This window comes from Babylonia areolata, chromosome 12 (genome assembly GCF_041734735.1).
Source record: "Babylonia areolata isolate BAREFJ2019XMU chromosome 12, ASM4173473v1, whole genome shotgun sequence".
Taxonomy (NCBI): Eukaryota; Metazoa; Mollusca; class Gastropoda; order Neogastropoda; family Buccinidae; genus Babylonia; species Babylonia areolata.
The window spans coordinates 34,032,522-34,039,643 of NC_134887.1; the positions used below are offsets into that span (position 1 = coordinate 34,032,522).

The window sequence follows — 7,122 nt, forward strand, 5'->3', positions numbered from 1 at the left end:
CCTCTTCTCAACACACACACACACACACACACACACACACACACACACACACACACACAACAAAAAAACAACAAACCCCATAACAAACAAAACAACAACAACAACAACAACAACAACGACGAGTTTCAGTTTCAGTTTCAGTAGCTCAAGGAGGCGTCAGTCACTGCGTTCGGACAAATCCATATACTACGCTACACCACATCTGCCAAGCAGATGCCTGACCAGCAGCGTAATAACCCAACGCGCTTAGTCAGGCCTTGAAAAAAGAAAAAAGAAAAAAAAAAGGTGAATAAATGAATAAATAATAGATAAGCGTACATAAATAAGCAAATAATAAATAAATAAATACAATATAAAAAGGTAGTAGTAACAACAACAATAATAATAATAATAATAGTTTCAGTTTCAGTTTCACTTTCTCAAGGAGGCGTCACTGCGTTCGGACAAATCCATACACGCTACACCACATCTGTTGAGCAGATGCCTGACCAGCAGCATAACCCAACGCGCTTAGTCAGGCCTTGAGTGCATGCTTACATATTTGTGTACCTATGAAAGTGGATTTCATTTTACCTAATTTCGCCAGAGGACAACACTCTCGTTGCCATGGGTTCTTTTTCAGTGCGCCAAGTGCGTGCTGCACACGGGACCTCGGTTTATCGTCTCATCCGAAAGACTAGACGCTCAGTTTGATTTTCCAGTCAAACTTAGGAGAAAGGGCGAGAGCGGGATTCGAACCCACACCCTCACGGACTCTCTGTATTGGCAGCTGAGCGTCTTAACCATTCTGCCACCTTCCTCCTTAATAATAATAACAACGACGAACAAAGAACCAAACAAACAGCCCTTCTCTCCACAATGGTATGCGACGAATGCGTAGCAGAACAAAATAGTATTGTTGTGGTTTCTTTGTTTCTTTGTTTGTTTCTTTCTTTTCTTTCTTTCTTTCTTTCTTTTCTTTCTTCCCCCCCTCCTTTTTTTTTTCTTTTTTTCCTTCTTTCCTTTTTTGTTTTGATGATGAGTCATTTTCTTTTGTTCTTTCTTTCTTTTCTTTCTTTCCTTCTTTCTTTTCTTTTCTCTTTTTTTCTTTTCTCTCTTTCCTTTCTTTTATTTCTTTCTTTCTTTCTTCCCCCCTCCTTTTCTGTCTGTCTGTCTTTCTTTCTTCCTTTTCTTTCTTTCTTGCTTTCCTTTCTTTTCTTTCTTTCTTTCTTTCTTTGTTTCTTTTCTGTCTTTCTTTCTTTCTTTCTTTCTTCCCCGGCCCTCCTTTTCTTTCTTTTTTTCTTCCTTTTCTTTCTTTCTTCCTTTTCTTTCTTTCTTTCTTCCCCCTCTTTTTCTGTCTTTCTTTCTTTGTTTCTTTTCTTTCTTTCTTTCTTCCCTCTCCTTTTCTGTCTTTCTTTCTTTTCTTTCCTTCCTTCTTTCTTCCTTTTCTTTCTTTCTTTCTTCCCCCTCCTTTTCTGTCTTTCCTTCTTTCTTTCTTTTCTTTCTTTCTTTCTTCCTTTTCTTTCTTTCTTTCTTCCCTCTCCTTTTCTGTCTTTCCTTCTTTCTTTCTTTTCTTTCTTTCTTTCTTCCCTCTCCTTTTCTGTCTTTCTTTCTTTTCTTTCCTTCTTTCTTTCTTTTCTTTCTTTCTTTCTTCCCCCTCCTTTTCTGTCTTTCCTTCTTTCTTTTCCTTCTTTCTTTCTTTTCTTTCTTTCTTTCTTTCTTCCCCCTCCTTTTCTGTCTTTCCTTCTTTCTTTTCCTTCTTTCTTTCTTTTCTTTCTTTCTTTCTTTCTTCTCCGGCACTCCTTTTCTTTCTTTCTTTTCCTTCATTCTTTCTTTCTTTCTTTCCCCTCCTTTTCTGTCTGTCGCTCTTTCTTTCTTTTCTTTCTTTCTTTCTTCCCCTCCTTTTCCTTCTTTCTTTCTTTCTTTCTTTCTTCCCCCACCTTTTCTGTCTTTCCTTCTTTCTTTTCTTCTTTCTATTCTTTTCTTTCTTCCTTTTCTTTCTTTCTTTCTTTCTTTTCTTCCCCCTCCTTTTCTGTCTTTCTTTCTTTCTTTCTTTCTTTTCTTCCCCCTCCTTTTCTGTCTTTCTTTCTTTTCCTTCTTTCTTTCTTTCTTCCCTCTCCTTTTCTGTCTTTCCTTCTTTCTTTTCTTTCTTTCTTTCTTTCTTTCTTTCTTCCCTCTCCTTTTCTGTCTTTCTTTCTTTCTTTCTTTTCTTTCTTTCTTTCTTTTCCTTCTTTCTTTCTTTTATGTCTTTCTTTCTTTTCCTTCTTTCTTTCTTTTCTTTTCTTTCTTGCTTTCTTTTCTTTTCCTTCGTTCTTTCTTTGTTTCTTTTCTTCCTTTCTTTCTTCCCCCTCCTTTTCTGTCTTTCTTTTCTTCTTTTCTTCTTTTTTCTTTTCTTTTCTTTCTTTCTTTCTTCCCCCTCCTTTTCTTTCTTTTCTTCCTTTCTTTACTTTTTGTTTTGATGATGAGTCAGTTTCTGTTGTTCTTACTCTTCTTCTTCTTCTTCTTTTTTTAAATTTTTAAATCTTTCTGTCTGTCTGTCTTCTTTCCTTTCTTTTATTTCTCCCCTCCCTCCCTTCCTCCCTTCCTTCTTTCCTTTCTTCTCTCCTTCTTTCTCTCCTTAACGGTATAAGTGAACGTTTTCTGTTTCTCCCTTCAAGACGAAGGCATCCGAGGCGAACAGCAGGTGGTGAACGGGGTTGGTCCCTGTGCCAAGAGATAAGATTTCTCTCCCCTCCTGGCTTACTGCCCACTTCGCTCTTCATCTCTTTCGCCGCTGGTGGCGCGCTGCCGTCCCTTTTATTGGATTTAACCTAGTTTTGGAGTTTCATATCTTTGTTGTTGTTGTTGTTGTTGTTCTTGTTCTCCTTCTTGTAGTAGTAGTAGTAGTTGTTGTTGTTGTTGTTGTTGTTGTAGTTCTTCTTCTTCTCGTTCTTCTTGTTGTTGTAGTAGTAGTAGTAGTAGTTGTTGTTGTTGTTGTTGTTCTCCTTCTTGTAGTAGTAGTTGTAGTTGTTGTTGTTGTTGTTCTCCTTCTTGTAGTAGTAGTTGTAGTTGTTGTTGTTGTTCTTCTTCTTCTTGCAGTAGTAGTAGTAGTAGTAGTAGTAGTAGTTGTTGTTGTTGTTGTTGTTCTTTTTTCCCCTTCTTCTTCATCTTGTAGTAGCAATAGTAGTAGTAGTTGTTGTTGTTCTTCTTCTTCGTCTTGTAGTAGTAGTAGTAGTTGTTGTTGTTCGTCTTGTAGTAGTAGTAGTTATTGTTGTTGTTCGTCTTGTAGTAGTAGTAGTTATTGTTGTTGTTCGTCTTGTAGTAGTAGTAGTTGTTGTTTTCTCTTCCTCTTCTTCTTCGTCTTGTAGTAGTAGTAGTAGTAGTAGTAGTAGTAGTAGTTGTTGTTGTTGTTGTTGTTGTTTTTCTTCTTCTTCTTCGTCTTGTAGTAGTAGTAGTAGTTGCTGTTGTTCTCCTTCTTCTTGTAGTAGTAGTAGTTGTTGTTTTCTCTTCCTCTTCTTCTTCGTCTTGTAGTAGTAGTAGTAGTTGTTGTTGTTGTTGTTCTCCTTCTTGTAGTAGTAGTAGTAGTGGTAGTTTTTGTTGTTCTCCTTCTTGTAGTAGTAGTAGTAGTAGCAGTAGTAGTAGTAGTTGTTGTTGTTTTCCCTTCTTCTTCTTCTTGTTGTTGTTGTTGTTGTTGCTGCTGTTCTTCTTCTTTCCCGCTATCTAATTTTGTTTGTTTTGGTTTGCGTTATTTAGCTTGTTTGTTTGTAATTTTTTTTTTTAATTTCATTTTATATTATCGATATTTTATGTATTTCCTTTCATCTTATCAGACTGTATATAGTTTCATGTAATTTTATTGTTTTATTTTCATATTCTTTTTCTTTTGTATTGTTTGATTTCATGTTGTTACATTTCACGGCAAGTTTTTTTTATTTTCTCATATCCCCCACCCCCATTAATTAAATCGTATGCAATTCTATCTCCTTTCCTTTCCATTCATTTCATGCTATTGTATTTCTTGTTTATTTCTATCATGCTTCAGTTTTTCGTTATGTATTCATCTAGCTGCTTATCTATCGATTTTTAAATAGTTGTATATTATATCTTCATGCATTAACTCTCTCCATACGAACGGCGAAAGAGGCGACGTTAACAGCGTTTCACCCCAATTACCATCATCAAAATATTGCAAGTGGAAGGCTCTTACTTATACTGAAGAGGTGAATGTTGACAAAGAATACCACAATTCTGACGACGGAAGCTAAAGGTTGGGTCATTGAGACACCCACTGGACATCCGAGGGGTCTGTGTAGAGTAACCAGAGAGAGAGAGAGAGAGAGAGAGAGAGAGAGAGAGAGAGAGAGAGAGAGAGAGAGAGAGAGAGAGAGAGATACTTCTTTCCTCCAACCTATATCCTCTTTGTCTGCTCCTCCTCCTCCTCATTATTCTTCACTTGCACGAAGCGGACCAGCAATTATTAATTGCAATGTTTTTAAAGCGAATATGTGAAATGCTTTTATTTGAAAACATATGTTTATTACTCCTGTTTAATCAAGTAATCAGCCCCCCCCCCCGCCCCCGCGCGCGCGCGCTGTGTGTGTGTGTGTGTGTGTGTGTGTGTGTGTGTGTGTGTGTGTGTGTGTGTGTGTGTGTGTGTGTGTGTGTGCTGATTATCTGGTTAATTGTGTTTTGCCGCATCCGTGATGCAATTTATTTTTACGAGATAAGAAAATTATTCTTATTGCTATAATCAATGTGCAGTATAGTAGGCTATGCTCATGATTATATTCAAAACAATGTTTATTAATTCTTTGTTTTTACATTTGAAATATTACCTGCAATGTGTGGAATAAATGTATGTAACTGTGTATGGGATATTTTTACATTCTCACACAGAATAAAGTACAAGATCAGCATTCTATGTTATAAATGTATTCACAAATCTGCCCCTTCCTATCTTTGTGGCTGCCTTCACCTCTACACTCCATCTCGCTCACTACGATCAGCTTCGGATCCACTCTGCTTACGCATACCCAGATTCAAACTCTCGACTGTTGGCCGCCGTTCTTTCTCTGTCTCTGGACCTTGCAATTGGAATGAACTTCCTCTTTCGCTTCGTCAAGTCTCCGCACTCAGCTCTTTCAAGTCTGGCCTTAAAACTCACCTCTTTCCCAAAATAGGCTCCCTCCCCTGCCTCTTCCTTGTCTTCAGTTTCTCCAGTTTTAGAGTTATGCATGCGTGTGAATGACTGGTGCGAAAGCGCTTTGATTTGTCTATGCACAAGATTCAGCGCTATATAAGTACCATTATTATTATTATTATTATTATCATTATTCGTTATATTCCTAATAGCTGTTTTTTTGCTGTTTTGTTTTTGGTTTTTTTGTGGGTTTTTTTACAGTTCTGGTCTCCATGTTGTTTACTTGTCTGTGTTGTGATAATGCACCTGACCAAATTTCTCTAGCTGGAGATAATAAAGTTATTCTTATCCTATCTTATCTCATGGAGAATGGGGAAAAATGAAAAGGTTGCTCACAAAAGAACAACGTGTGTCTGTTCGTCACTGTCTCCTGCAGGTTTGCCTGAGAGGGAGAGGGAGAGAGAGGGAAGGAGAGAGAAGGAGAGAGAGGGAAGGAGGGAGAGGGAGAGATAGGGGGAGAAGGAGGGAGAGAGAGAGAGAGAGGTGATAGAGGTAGAGAGGGAGAGAGAGGGGGAGAGGGAAAGAGAGAGAGGAGGGGAGTGAGGGAGAGAGAGAGAAAGAGGGGAGAGAGAGAGATAGGGAGAGAGGAAGAGAGAGAGGGGAGAGAGAGAGGGGGAGAGAGGGAGAGAGAGAGAGAGAGAGAGTGAGAGAGAGAGAGAGAGAGAGAGAGAGATAGAGGTGGGGGGGGGTACCTAAGACGTGTATTCAAACTGACATACTATACCATACCCCACAGTCCTGAGACAACACGTCACACACCCTTCACTGACGATCGTACACGTCGGCGGCTGAGACAGAGCAGTGGCCTCAGTCAAAGACACACACACACACACACACACACACACACACACACACACACACACACACACACACACACACACCACTCACTCACACTCACACACACACACACACACACACACACACACACTCACACTCACTCACACACACACACACACACACTGACACACACACATATACAACACAACACAACACACACACACACACACACACACACACACACACACACACACACTCACACTCACACACACACACACACACACACACACTCACACACACATATACAACACAACACAACACACACACGCACACACACACACACACACACACACACACTGACATACACACACACACACACACATACACAACACACACACACACACACACACACACACACACACACACACACACACACCACTCACTCACACTCACACACACACACACACACACACACACTGACATACACACACACACACACACACACATACAGAGGCAAGTTCTATTTTTTTTCAGTGGTGGATGTGGGGGTGGAGGGGTGAGGGAGGAGATGGGTTGGTGGATGGGGGGGGGGGCGGGGGTGGAGGGGTTGGGGGTGCTGTCTCCATTCTGTGTCGGACACTGACGGATGGGACACGAAGCAAGAGGAGGGACACACAGAGAGAGGACAATGGAATGCTTGGGTCATACATTAGAAAAGAAGAGAAAATTCTAATTCGTAGGAAAAAAAAAATGTATGGCAAAATGAATGCGTCAAAACAAAACTTTCTCCTCCAGTCCCCTTCACCGTAATGCCACAAGGAAAGGGGTGTTCTTCCGGTCAGGATTTTTATTTCCACAAAGAGAGAACGAACTAAAAATGTATGGCAAAACGAATGCGTCAAAACAAAACTTTCTCCAGTCCCCGTCACCGTAATCCAAGGAAAGGGAGCTTTTCCGGTCATCATTCTTAATACCACAGAGAGAGAGAGACACAGAGAGAGAGAGAGAGAGAGAGAGAGAGAGAGAGAGAGAGAGAGAGAGAGAAAATCGAACGAAAAATGTATGGCAAAACGAATGCGTCAAAACAAAACTTTCTCCAGTCCCCGTCACCGTAATCCAAGGAAAGGGAGCTTTTCCGGTCAGCATTCTTAATACTACACAGAGAGAGAGGGAGAGAAAGAGAGGGG

General features: G+C 40.0%; 1 protein-coding gene across 1 annotated transcript in view; it reads right to left on the reverse strand.

Moving 5' to 3' along the window:
- LOC143287906 (Na(+)/citrate cotransporter-like) overlaps nucleotides 1-7,122 on the reverse strand; it is a 73,398-nt gene that overhangs the window by 48,836 nt on the left and 17,440 nt on the right. The window lies entirely within an intron of this gene.